Raw genomic sequence first — 14,945 nt, 5'->3', positions numbered from 1 at the left:
TTTAAAAAATGTTTTTTTTGTTTTTAATATGTTTTTTATTCGTTTTTAACATGTGTAGCAAAGACTTTTTTGATTTAAATTTTTTAAAAATGTAGAAAACTTTTTTTTTTTTTTAAACTTGTCTATATATATATATATGTATATATATATATATATATATTATTTTTTTTTTTTTTCAAGAAAAACTTTTTCTGCGGCCCGGTACCAATTGGGCCGCGGCCCGGTAGTTGGGGACCACTGGTGTAGTGAACATAGCAAGCTTAGATTAATTAGATATTGGTAAATATTCACATTATTTAATATGTCAGAATTACATTATATTAAAAAGATGTACTTCTTATGGGATCAAGCAAGACTTGCTGACAAAAAATATGTTTTTATGTATACAAATTTCCTATTTGATACATTTTACAATAGGAAAGATGAATTAATGTTTAAAAACATTATTTTTTTTTTAGATGTTTTTTTCTTTACATTTAAGATGTGTAGCAAAGCCTTTTTGTATTTGTATTTTTTAAGAGTGTAGAAACCTTTTTTCTTTTTTTTTAAATGTCTTTCGTGGTATAGTGCAGTGGTCCCCAACCACCGGGCCGCAGAATAATTTTTTACTATTTTTTTTATTTAAATTTTTTTATTAAATCAACATAAAAAACACAAAATACACTTACAATTACTGCACTAACCCAAAAAAACTCCCTTTTTCATGACAATAAAATAAAAAAAAGTGCTTCTTATGGGAAATGAGACCTGCAAATGTAGTTTTTGACGTGCCTTGCAATACAAAGATAAATTAATTGAAAAAAAATATATATTTTATGTGTAGCAAAGCCTACTTTGATTTGTATTTCATAAAAAAAATTGTAGCAAACCCTTTTTTTACCCTTTTTAAAAAGTAAATCCAGAGTTTTCCCCCAAGTGTTGAGCATAAATATCATTAAAAGTCTTTATTGATTCAAGTTGATGCTTCTCAAAGTCTTCGCCATGACGACATTCCGCTAATATAACAACTTTTTCTATGATTTTATTCTCATTTTAGGCCTTTTCAGTGTTCCTTGCCGGAATGACGACGGCTCACCATGATAACTCCTTCTCTATTTTGTGACGCTCTTCCTGTTTTTTTATGTGCGCCCGATTCCGCTGGAGGGAAAAAAAAACCTCGCACGCCCGCGCTCTCCACGCCGGCTTGGAGTGTTTGTCACAGATTAGCCTCCTCGCCCCGGCCGCACTTATCTCGCCTCATTTTTATTATTATTTTGTAGCACTTTAGCTTTTTTTTCTCACAGCGCTGAAGTAGCGGGAAGGTGTGCATCTGCATATAAATGACCTGCACACGCCGATTCCTTTTAAATATATTCCTAATAAACCTAGCAATGTCAGGCGTTTCAATAAAAACTAAAAAAAAAAACAAGATTTTTACAAATTATTATTGTTATTTTTGCAGGCCCATTAAAAGGGGAACATTATCACAATTTCAAAATGGTTAAAAACAATAAAAATCAGTTCCCAGCGGCTTGTTGTATTTTTGGAAGTTTTTAGCATGTTAGCATCGATTAGCGTAGCATGTTAGCATCGATTAGCTGGCAGTCAACATCAACAAAACTCACCTTTTTTGATTTCGTTGACTTTATAGTTGCAAATGCATCTGCAGGTTATCCATACATCTCTGTGCCATGTCTGCTTTAGCACCGCCGGTAAATAGCATGTTAGCATCGATTAGCTGGCAGTCAACATCAACAAAACTCACCTTTGTGATTTCGTTGACTTTATCGTTGCAAATGCATCCGCAGGTTATCCATACATCTCTGTGCCATGTCTGCTTTAGCACCGCCGGTAAATAGCATGTTAGCATCGATTAGCGTAGCAGGTTAGCATCGTTTGGCTGGCAGTCAACATCAACAAAACTCGCCTTTGTGATTTCGTTGACTTTATCGTTGCAAATGCATCCGCAGGTTATCCATACATCTCTGTGCCATGTCTGCTTTAGCACCGCCGGTAAATAGCATGTTAGCATCGATTAGTGTAGCATGTTAGCATCGATTAGCTGGCAGTCAACATCAACAAAACTCACCTTTTTTGATTTCGTTGACTTTATAGTTGCAAATGCATCTGCAGGTTATCCATACATCTCTGTGCCATGTCTGCTTTAGCACCGCCGGTAAATAGCATGTTAGCATCGATTAGCATAGCATGTTAGCATCGATTAGCTGGCAGTCAACATCAACAAAACTCACCTTTGTGATTTCGTTGACTTTATAGTTGCAAATGCATCTGCAGGTTATCCATACATCTCTGTGCCATGTCTGCTTTAGCACCGCCGGTAAATAGCATGTTAGCATCGATTAGCTGGCAGTCAACATCAACAAAACTCACCTTTGTGATTTCGTTGACTTTATCGTTGCAAATGCATCTGCAGGTTATCCATACATCTCTGTGCCATGTCTGCTTTAGCACCGCCGGTAAATAGCATGTTAGCATCGATTAGCTGGCAGTCAACATCAACAAAACTCACCTTTGTGATTTCGTTGACTTTATCGTTGCAAATGCATCTGCAGGTTATCCATACATCTCTGTGCCATGTCTGCTTTAGCACCGCCGGTAAATAGCGTGTTAGCATCGATTAGCTGGCAGTCAACATCAACAAAACTCACCTTTTTTGATTTCGTTGACTTTATAGTTGCAAATGCATCTGCAGGTTATCCATACATCTCTGTGCCATGTCTGCTTTAGCACCGCCGGTAAATAGCATGTTAGCATCGATTAGCGTAGCATGTTAGCATCGTTTGGCTGGCAGTCAACATCAACAAAACTCGCCTTTGTGATTTCGTTGACTTTATCGTTGCAAATGCATCCGCAGGTTATCCATACATCTCTGTGCCATGTCTGCTTTAGCACCGCCGGTAAATAGCATGTTAGCATCGATTAGTGTAGCATGTTAGCATCGATTAGCTGGCAGTCAACATCAACAAAACTCACCTTTGTGATTTCGTTGACTTAATCGTTGCAAATGCATCCGCAGGTTATCCATACATCTCTGTGCCATGTCTGCTTTAGCACCGCCGGTAAATAGCATGTTAGCATCGATTAGCGTAGCATGTTAGCATCGATTAGCTGGCAGTCAACATCAACAAAACTCACCTTTGTGATTTCGTTGACTTTATCGTTGCAAATGCATCTGCAGGTTATCCATACATATTTGTGCCATGTCTGCTTTAGCACCGCCGGTAAATAGCATGTTAGCATCGATTAGCGTAGCATGTTAGCATCGATTAGCTGGCAGTCAACATCAACAAAACTCACCTTTTTTGATTTCGTTGACTTTATAGTTGCAAATGCATCTGCAGGTTATCCATACATCTCTGTGCCATGTCTGCTTTAGCACCGCCGGTAAATAGCATGTTAGCATCGATTAGCGTAGCATGTTAGCATCGATTAGCTGGCGGTCAACATCAATAAAACTCACCTTTGTGATTTCGTTGACTATCGTTGGAAATGCATCTGCAGGTTATCCATACATCTCTGTGCCATGTCTGCTTTAGCACCGCCGGTAAATAGCATGTTAGCATCGATTAGCGTAGCATGTTAGCATCGATTAGCTGGCAGTCAACATCAACAAAACTCACCTTTTTTGATTTCGTTGACTTTATAGTTGCAAATGCATCTGCAGGTTATCCATACATCTCTGTGCCATGTCTGCTTTAGCACCGCCGGTAAATAGCATGTTAGCATCGATTAGCATAGCATGTTAGCATCGATTAGCTGGCAGTCAACATCAACAAAACTCACCTTTGTGATTTCGTTGACTTTATAGTTGCAAATGCATCTGCAGGTTATCCATACATCTCTGTGCCATGTCTGCTTTAGCACCGCCGGTAAATAGCATGTTAGCATCGATTAGCTGGCAGTCAACATCAACAAAACTCACCTTTGTGATTTCGTTGACTTTATCGTTGCAAATGTATCTGCAGGTTATCCATACATCTCTGTGCCATGTCTGCTTTAGCACCGCCGGTAAATAGCATGTTAGCATCGATTAGCGTAGCATGTTAGCATCGATTAGCTGGCAGTCAACATCAACAAAACTCACCTTTGGGATTTCGTTGACTTTATCGTTGCAAATGTATCTACAGGTTATCCATACGTCTCTGTGCCATGTCTGCTTTAGCACCGCCGGTAAATAGCATGTTAGCATCGATTAGCGTAGCATGTTAGCATCGATTAGCTGGCAGTCAACATCAACAAAACTCGCCTTTGTGATTTCGTTGACTTTATAGTTGTAAATGCATCCGCAGGTTATCCATACATCTCTGTGCCATGTCTGCTTTAGCACCGCCGGTAAATAGCATGTTAGCATCGATTAGCGTAGCATGTTCGCATCGATTAGCTGGCAGTCAACATCAACAAAACTCACCTTTTTTGATTTCGTTGACTTTATAGTTGCAAATGCATCTGCAGGTTATCCATACATCTCTGTGCCATGTCTGCTTTAGCACCGCCGGTAAATAGCATGTTAGCATCGATTAGCGTAGCATGTTAGCATCGATTAGCTGGCGGTCAACATCAATAAAACTCACCTTTGTGATTTCGTTGACTATCGTTGGAAATGCATCTGCAGGTTATCCATACATCTCTGTGCCATGTCTGCTTTAGCACCGCCGGTAAATAGCATGTTAGCATCGATTAGCGTAGCATGTTAGCATCGATTAGCTGGCAGTCAACATCAACAAAACTCACCTTTTTTGATTTCGTTGACTTTATAGTTGCAAATGCATCTGCAGGTTATCCATACATCTCTGTGCCATGTCTGCTTTAGCACCGCCGGTAAATAGCATGTTAGCATCGATTAGCATAGCATGTTAGCATCGATTAGCTGGCAGTCAACATCAACAAAACTCACCTTTGTGATTTCGTTGACTTTATAGTTGCAAATGCATCTGCAGGTTATCCATACATCTCTGTGCCATGTCTGCTTTAGCACCGCCGGTAAATAGCATGTTAGCATCGATTAGCTGGCAGTCAACATCAACAAAACTCACCTTTGTGATTTCGTTGACTTTATCGTTGCAAATGTATCTGCAGGTTATCCATACATCTCTGTGCCATGTCTGCTTTAGCACCGCCGGTAAATAGCATGTTAGCATCGATTAGCGTAGCATGTTAGCATCGATTAGCTGGCAGTCAACATCAACAAAACTCACCTTTGGGATTTCGTTGACTTTATCGTTGCAAATGTATCTACAGGTTATCCATACGTCTCTGTGCCATGTCTGCTTTAGCACCGCCGGTAAATAGCATGTTAGCATCGATTAGCGTAGCATGTTAGCATCGATTAGCTGGCAGTCAACATCAACAAAACTCGCCTTTGTGATTTCGTTGACTTTATAGTTGTAAATGCATCCGCAGGTTACCCATACATCTCTGTGCCATGTCTGCTTTAGCACCGCCGGTAAATAGCATGTTAGCATCGATTAGCGTAGCATGTTAGCATCGATTAGCTGGCAGTCAACATCAACAAAACTCACCTTTTTTGATTTCGTTGACTTTATAGTTGCAAATGCATCTGCAGGTTATCCATACATCTCTGTGCCATGTCTGCTTTAGCACCGCCGGTAAATAGCATGTTAGCATCGATTAGCATAGCATGTTAGCATCGATTAGCTGGCAGTCAACATCAACAAAACTCACCTTTGTGATTTCGTTGACTTTATCGTTGCAAATGCATCTGCAGGTTATCCATACATCTCTGTGCCATGTCTGCTTTAGCACCGCCGGTAAATAGCATGTTAGCATCGATTAGCTGGCAGTCAACATCAACAAAACTCGCCTTTGTGATTTCGTTGACTTTATAGTTGTAAATGCATCTGCAGGTTATCCATACATATTTGTGCCATGTCTGCTTTAGCACCGCCGGTAAATAGCATGTTAGCATCGATTAGTGTAGCATATTAGCATCGATTGGCTGGCAGGCAACATCAACAAAACTCACCTTTGTGATTTCGTTGACTTTATCGTTGCAAATGCCTCTGCAGGTTATCCATACATCTCTGTGCCATGTCTGCTTTAGCACCGCCGACAAATAGCATGTTAGCATCGATTAGCTGGCAGTCAACCTCAACAAAACTCACCTTTGTGATTTCGTTGACTTTATAGTTGCAAATGCATCTGCAGGTTATCCATACATCTCTGTGCCATGTCTGTCTTAGCATCGCCGGTCAAATGTGGAGACACTCTGGCACATTCAATGGGGGTCTGGCGGCAGATTTCTTGCCAGTGGTGCAACTTGAATCCCTTCCTGTTAGTGTTGTTACACCCTCCGACAACACACCGTCGAGGCATGATGTCTCCAAAGTTCCAAAAAATAGTCAAAAAAAACGGAAAATTACAGAGCTGAGACCCGGTGTTTGTAATGTGTCACATTCTGACGTCATCGCCTCCAGCCCGATAAACAGAAAGGCGTTTAATTCGCCAAAATTCGCCCATTTAGAGTTCGGAAATCGGTTAAAAAAATAGATGTTCTTTTTTCTGCACCATCAAGGTATATATTGACGCTTACATAGGTCTGCTGATAATGTTCCACTTTAACATTAACAGACAATCTCATTTTGTCCTCTTGTTGCTAGGCGGACTTCGCGGGGCTCAGTCATAACTGCCCCTAATCAAAAACTAAAACGGTGTTGTTGACCACGCCCACTCGGCCCTTTGAATGACCAACTAGGAAGTCAGGCGAGGATTCTTTTTAATTTTTTTTATCGATACTGATACCAATTTGTGTTACTTTGGTAATAAATCTTAATTTGTTAAAAGTAAAATCAATTTTTTTACTTAACATTTAGGTGTTTCAATAAAAAGTGAAAAAAAAATGGAACTTTACAAATTATTATTGTGTTATTTTTGCAGGCCCATAAAAATGTACAGATAATCTCATTTTGTCCTCTTGTTGCTAGGCAGACTTCACGGGGCTCAGTCATAACTGCTCCTAATCAAAAACTAAAATGGTGTTGTTGGCCACGCCCACTCGGACCTTTGAATGACCAACTAGGAAGTCAGGCGAGGATTTTTAAAAAATTTTTTTATCGATACCGATACCAATTTGTGTTACTTTGGTAATAAATCTTAATTTGTTTAAAGTCAAATCATTTTTTTTTACTTAACATTTAGGTGTTTCAATAAAAAGTGAAAAAAAAATTGAACTTTGCAAATTATTATTGTGTTATTTTTGCAGGCCCATTAAAATTTACAGATAATCTCATTTTTTCCTCTTGTTGCTAGGCAGACTTCACGGGGCTCAGTCATAACTGCCCCTAATCAAAAACTAAAACGGTGTTGTTGGCCACGCCCACTCGGCCCTTTGAATGACCAACTAGGAAGTCAGGCGAGGATTTTTTTTTTTAATTTTTATCGATACCAATTTGTGTTACTTTGGTAATAAATCTTAATTTGTTAAAAGTAAAATCTATTTTTTTACTTAACATTTAGGTGTTTCAATAAAAAGTGAAAAAAAAATTGAACTTTACAAATTATTATTGTGTTATTTTTGCAGGCCCATTAAAATTTACAGATAATCTCATTTTGTCCTCTTGTTGCTAGGCAGACTTCACGGGGCTCAGTCATAACTGCCCCTAATCAAAAACTAAAATGGTGTTGTTGGCCACGCCCACTCGGACCTTTGAATGACCAACTAGGAAGTCAGGCGAGGATTTTTAAAAAAATTTTTTATCGATACCGATACCAATTTGTGTTACTTTGGTAATAAATCTTAATTTGTTAAAAGTCAAATCTATTTTTTTACTTAACATTTAGGTGTTTCAATAAAAAGTAAAAAAAAATTTAACTTTGCAAATTATTATTGTGTTATTTTTGCAGGCCCATTAAAATTTACAGATAATCTCATTTTGTCCTCTTGTTGCTAGGCAGACTTCACGGGGCTCAGTCATAACTGCCCCTAATCAAAAACTAAAACGGTGTTGTTGGCCACGCCCACTCGGCCCTTTGAATGACCAACTAGGAAGTCAGGCGAGGATTTTTTTGTAATTTTTTTATCGATACCGATACCAATTTGTGTTACTTTGGTAATAAATCTTAATTTATTTAAAGTCAAATAAAATGTTTTACTTAACATTTAGGTGTTTCAATAAAAAGTAAAAAAAAAATTTAACTTTGCAAATTATTATTGTGTTATTTTTGCAGGCCCATTAAAATTTACGGACAATCTCATTTTGTCCTCTTGTTGCTAGGCAGACTTCACGGGGCTCAGTCATAACTGCCCCTAATCAAAAACTAAAACGGTGTTGTTGGCCACGCCCACTCGGCCCTTTGAATGACCAACTACGAAGTCAGGCGAGGATTTTAAATTTTTTTTTTTATCGATACCGATACCAATTTGTGTTACTTTGGTAATAAATCTTAATTTGTTAAAAGTAAAATCAATTTTTTTACTTAACATTTAGGTGTATCAATAAAAAGTGGAAAAAAAATTGAACTTTACAAATTATTATTGTGTTATTTTTGCAGGCCCATTAAAATTTACAGATAATCTCATTTTTTCCTCTTGTTGCTAGGCAGACTTCACGGGGCTCAGTCATAACTGCCCCTAATCAAAAACTAAAACGGTGTTGTTGGCCACGCCCACTCGGCCCTTTGAATGACCAACTAGGAAGTCAGGCGAGGATTCTTTTTAATTTTTTTTATCGATACTGATACCAATTTGTGTTACTTTGGTAATAAATCTTAATTTGTTAAAAGTAAAATCAATTTTTTTACTTAACATTTAGGTGTTTCAATAAAAAGTGGAAAAAAAATTGAACTTTACAAATTATTATTGTGTTATTTTTGCAGGCCCATTAAAATTTACAGACGATCTCATTTTGTCCTCTTGTTGCTAGGCAGACTTCACGGGGCTCAGTCATAACTGCCCCTAAATCCAATCAAAAACTAAAACGGTGTTGTTGGCCACGCCCACTCGGCCCTTTGAATGACCAACTACGAAGTCAGGCGAGGATTTTTAATTTTTTTTTTTATCGATACCGATACCAATTTGTGTTACTTTGGTAATAAATCTTAATTTGTTAAAAGTAAAATCTATTTTTTACTTAACATTTGGGTGATAACAATACTTGTGCTTTCCAGTTGTTATGTTTTGTCGTCTTACACTACAGGTGTTTATGCCGTCGTCGATAGATAAAAACAAAACAAAACAACAACAACCCAAAATGCCATTTGGGTTGTTGTTGTTTTGTTTTTATCAGTTAAACACATAAACATCATATTTTGACAGTACCGGCTTGAGAAATCGGCATCTTTGTACGAAACAACATGTGTCAACATAAGAGACACTACTAAAAGTTACAAAAATCTAAAAAAAAAATATAAAAACACACTAAATTTTTTGCCAATTTTCCAAGATTGTATTAATAAATTGAAATCGTTAATCCAATGGGAGAATTTGGGTTTTGCTTTCAGAAATGGACTTTTATGAATGTAAAAGAATATTAATAATTTGTATGTTGTTATTTTTTATGAATATACACAATTTTATCCCTCATATACATTGGCATTAAGATGAATGTGCCAATCACAGCTAAATCGATACACAACCAAATTGCGATTTTACTCATTCTGATTCTGAATCGATTTATAATTTTCAAAAACCGATAGCAATTTTTAAAAAAAATCATTATTATTAAAAAATTTTTTTAAATCATTATTATACAAATATACACAATTTAATCCATAGTTTGCCATTAAGATGAACGGGCTAGTCAGAAATAATTTGATAAACAAATTGTGATTCTTACTCATTCTGATTTTAAATTGATTTTAATTTTCAAAAATATTTTTCAAAACATCATAGTTTTCCCACATTTCCAGAACATTCCCATTCAAAAAAATTAACATATTCATAGTCTTAAAGTGCCCTAAATTGTCAAAATTTTGCACCATTTTTTTTTTACCCGATTCTGACTTTTCAACCGTCCACACACTCCACTCACCTTGGACAATCAAACTTATTTTGACAAGTTCAACAAAATTCCAGGATTTTTCAAAAATTCCCAGTTTTCCAAAGCCCTATTTTCACTTCTCACTGGAAAGTTTTCACAGTCGACATTTCTCAACCAATTCCCACCATTCCACCTTCACGACATTCCTCTTAGTTAGGACAACAAACACTACTACTCTTGTTTTTTCGTACGAATTCCCGGTTTTCTTCGAAATTCCAGGAACTCCAAAATACCCATTTTCAATTCTAACTGTTACTACGTCAACATTTTTCAACCGATTCCAAAAATTCCAACACCAACCCATTCATATCATCTAGGAAAACTGTGCTAGTATCAATATTTTCAACAATTCTTGGTTTTCATGAAATTCCAAAGTTTCCGGGACATTCCCGTTCAAATGGATGGACATATTCATAAAGCTAAAATGTTCTAAATTCTCAAAATTCTGCGACATTTTTAACCCGAATCTGACTTTTCAACCGTCCACACACTCCACTCACCTTGGACAATCAAACCTATATTTTCCAAGTTCAACAAAATTCCAGGAATTCTCAAAAATTCCCAGTTTTCCAAAGCCCTATTTTCACTTCTCGCTGGAAAGTTTTTACAGTCCACATTTTTCAACCAATTCCCACCATTCCACCTTCACGACATTCCTCTTATTGAGGACAACAAACACTACTACTCTTGTTTTTTCGCACAAATTCCCGGTTTTCTTCGAAATTCCAGGAATTCCAAAATACCCATTCTCAATTCTGTTACTACGTCAACATTTTGCAACCGATTCCAAAAATTCCAACACCAACCCATTCATATCATCTAGGACAACTGTGCTAGTATCAATATTTTCAAAAATTCTTGGTTTTCATGAAATTCCAAAATTTCCAGGACATTCCCGTTCAAATGGATGGACATATTCATAATGCTAACATGCCCTAAATTCTTAAAATTGTGCGACATTTTTTACCCGATTTTGACCTTTTCAACCGTCCACACACTCCACTCACCTTGGACAATCAAACTTATATTTGCCAAGTTCAACAAAATTCCAGGAATTCTCAAAAATTCCCAGTTTTCCAAAGCCCTATTTTCACTTCTCGCTGGAAAGTTTTTACAGTCCACATTTCTCAACCAATTCCCACCATTCCACCTTCACGACATTCCTCTTAATTAGGACAACAAACACTATTACTCCTGTTTTTTCGCACAAATTTCCGGTTTTCTTCGAAATTCCAGGAATTCCAAAATACCCATTCTCAATTCTAACTGTTACAACGTCAACACTTTTCAACCGATTCCAAAAATTCCAACACCAACCCATTCATATCATCCAGGACAACTGTGCTAGCATCCATATTTTAAAAAAAATCTTGGTTTTCCTGGAATTCCCAAATTTCCAGGACATTCCCGTTCAAATATATTCATAGTGCTATAATTCCCTAGACTCTCAAAATGTTGCGCCATTTTTTACCCGATTCTGACTTTTCAACCGTCCACACACTCCACTCACCTTGGACAATCAAACTTATATTTTCCAAGTTCAACAAAATTCCAGGAATTCTCAAAAATTCCCAGTTTTCCAAAGCCCTATTTTCACTTCTCGCTGGAAAGTTTTTACAGTCCACATTTTTCAACCAATTCCCACCATTCCACCTTCACGACATTCCTCTTATTGAGGACAACAAACACTACTACTCTTGTTTTTTCGCACAAATTTCCGGTTTTCTTCGAAATTCCAGGAATTCCAAAATACCCATTCTCAATTCTAACTGTTACTACGTCAACATTTTTCAACCGATTCCAAAAATTCCAACACCAACCCATTCATATCATCTAGGACAACTGTGCTAGCATCCATATTTAAAAAAAAATCTTGGTTTTCCTGGAATTCCCAAATTTCCAGGACATTCCCGTTCAAATATATTCATAGTGCTAAAATTCCCTAGACTCTCAAAATGTTGCGCCATTTTTTACCCGATTCTGACTTTTCAACCGTCCACACACTCCACTCACCTTGGACAATCAAACTTATATTTTCCAAGTTCAAAAAAATTCCAGGAATTCCCAAAATTCCTGGTTTTCCAAAGCAATATTTTCACTTCTCGCTGGAAAGTTTTCACTGTCCACATTTCTCAACCAATTCCAACAATTTTACCTTCAAAACTTTCCTCTTAATTGGGAAAACAAGCACTGTTATTTTTTTTCGTACTAATTCACGGTTTTCTTCGAAATTCCATGAATTCCATTCTCAATTCAAACTGTTACTACGTCAACATTTTTCAACTGATTCCAAAAATTCCAACACCAACCCATTCATATCATCTAGGACAACTGTGCTAGCATCCATATTTAAAAAAAAATCTTGGTTTTCCTGGAATTCCCAAATTTCCAGGACATTCCCGTTCAAATACATTCATAGTGCTAAAATTCCCTAGACTCTCAAAATGTTGCGCCATTTTTTACCCGATTCTGACTTTTCAACCGTCCACACACTCCACTCACCTTGGACAATCAAACTTATATTTTCCAAGTTCAAAAAAATTCCAGGAATTCCCAAAATTCCTGGTTTTCCAAAGCAATATTTTCACTTCTCGCTGGAAAGTTTTCACTGTCCATATTTCTCAACCAATTCCAACAATTTTACCTTCAAAACTTTCCTCTTAATTGGGAAAACAAGCACTGTTATTTTTTTCCTTACAAATTCACGGTTTTCTTCCGAAATTCCAGGAATTCCATTCTCAATTCAAACTGTTACAACGTCAAAATTTTTCAACCGATTCCAAAAATTCCAACACCAACCCATTCATATCATCTAGGACAGGGGTCAGCAACCTTTTTGAAAGCAAGATCTACTTCTTGGGTACTGATTAATGCCAAGGGCTACCAGTTTGATACACACTTAAATAAATTGCCAGAAATAGCCAATTTGCTCAATTTACCTTTAATAAATAAATCTATATATATTAAAAAAATGGGTATTTCTGTCTGTCATTCCGTCGTACATTTTTTTCCTTTTACGGAAGGTTTTTTGTAGAGAATAAATGATGAAAAAAACACTTAAGTGAACGGTTTAAAAAAGGAGAAAACACGAAAAAAATTAAAATTGAATTTTGAAACATAGTTTATCTTCAATTTCGACTCTTTAAAATTCAAAATTCAACCGACAAAAAGAAGAGGAAAAACTAGCTAATTCGAATCTTTTTGAAAAAATTTAAAAAAATTATTTATGGAACATCATTAGTAATTTTTTCCTGATTAAGATGAATTTTAGAATTTTGATGACATGTTTGAAATAGGTTAAAATCCAATCTGCACTTTGTTAGAATATATAACAAATTGGACCAAGCTTTATTTCTTACAAAGACAAATCATTATTTCTTCTAGATATTCCAGAAAAAAAATCTTAAAAGAAATTCAAAAGACTTTGAAATAAGATTTGAATTGTTGCCAGAATATTTTTTTTTATTTTAATCATAATAAGTTTGAAGAAATATTTCACAAATATTTTTCGTCGAACAAACAGAAGCTAAAATGAAAAATTAAATAAAAATGTATTTATTACATTCTTTACAATAAAGAAAACTAACTTGAACATTGATTTAAATTGTCAGGAAAGAAGAGGAAGGAATTTAAAAGGTAAAAAGGTGTTTAAAAATCCTAAAATCATTTTTAAGGTTGTATTTTTTTCTCTAAAATTATCTTTCTGAAAGTTATAAGAAGCAAAGTAAAAAAATTAATTAAATTATTTAAACAAGTGAAGACCAAGTCTTTAAAATATTTTCTTGGATTTTCAAATTCTATTTGAGTTTTGTCTCTCTTAGAATTAAAAATATCGAGCAAAGCGAGACCAGCTTGCTAGTAAATAAATACAATTTGAAAAATTGAGGCAGCTCACTGGTAAGTGCTGCTATTTGAGCTATTTTTAGAACAGGCCAGCGGGCGACTCATCTGGTCCTTACGGGCGACCTGGTGCCCGCGTTGGTGACCCCTGCTCTAGGACAATCGTACTAGTATCAATATTTTGAAAAATTCTCAGTTTTCCCGAAATTCCCAAATTTCCAGGACACTATGACATATTCATAGTGCAAAAATGCCCTAGACTCTCAAAATTTTGCGCCGTTTTTTTACCCGATTCCGACTTTTCAACCAACCACACACACTACTCTTCCCATATATTATTGTTTTATTATTTTTTTTACAAGAATACAATTTTATTCCAATCATCACCCGAGGAATCGGAACCGTAAATATGTTGTTTTTTTTTTATAACAAATTCGCTTATTGATTGTAACGTGCGTATTAGCTGCCAAATTTGGAGGCGTTGAAACCGCCATGCAAAATGTGCTAATGCTAAACAGTAGCATGTATATGGGATGTCCAGTGTGAGTTAGCATCGAGCTAGCACGTTTGTGAGAATGCATTTTTTTTCTGTTGGAATGTCGAAGTTATTTAGTATCTCATGTAAGTTTTATTGATACCGTATTTCCTTGAATTGTAATTAATTTAAAACCTCTTCTCACTCCGGCACTTACCAAAGGCATGCGGTAAATTTAGGCCTGCACTTGAAAAATTGAGTGTGATGTAAGGATACCATCGTGAAAAAAGCACATTCAATAGAAAAAAACTTTATTTTATTTACCGGTTTTTAACGGTTAAATATTTATCCATAATACTTTGTTTACTATTTAATATGTCAATTGAGGTGCGGGTTAAACACCGGCATAGCTCGGTTGGTAGAGCGGCCGCGCCAGCGACTTGAGGGTTGCAGGTTCGAGGCCCGCTTCCGCCATCCTAGTCACTGCCGTTGTGTCCTTGGGCAAGACACTTTACCCACCTGCTCCCAGTGCCACCCACACTGCTTTAAATGTAAAAATTAGATATTGGGTTTCACTATGTAAAGCGCTTTGAGTCACTAGAGAAAAAGCGCTATATAAATATAACTCACTTCAC

General features: G+C 36.4%; 1 protein-coding gene across 2 annotated transcripts in view; it reads left to right on the top strand.

Annotated features, from left to right (window-relative positions):
* LOC133546671 (phosphorylase b kinase regulatory subunit beta-like) overlaps positions 1 to 14,945 on the top strand; it is a 95,890-nt gene that overhangs the window by 63,386 nt on the left and 17,559 nt on the right. The window lies entirely within an intron of this gene.

The sequence above is a fragment of the Nerophis ophidion genome, linkage group LG02, assembly GCF_033978795.1.
Source record: "Nerophis ophidion isolate RoL-2023_Sa linkage group LG02, RoL_Noph_v1.0, whole genome shotgun sequence".
NCBI classification, from domain to species: domain Eukaryota; kingdom Metazoa; phylum Chordata; class Actinopteri; order Syngnathiformes; family Syngnathidae; genus Nerophis; species Nerophis ophidion.
Note: the sequence above shows the minus strand (reverse complement) of the source record. Positions and strands in the feature narration are given on the sequence as shown.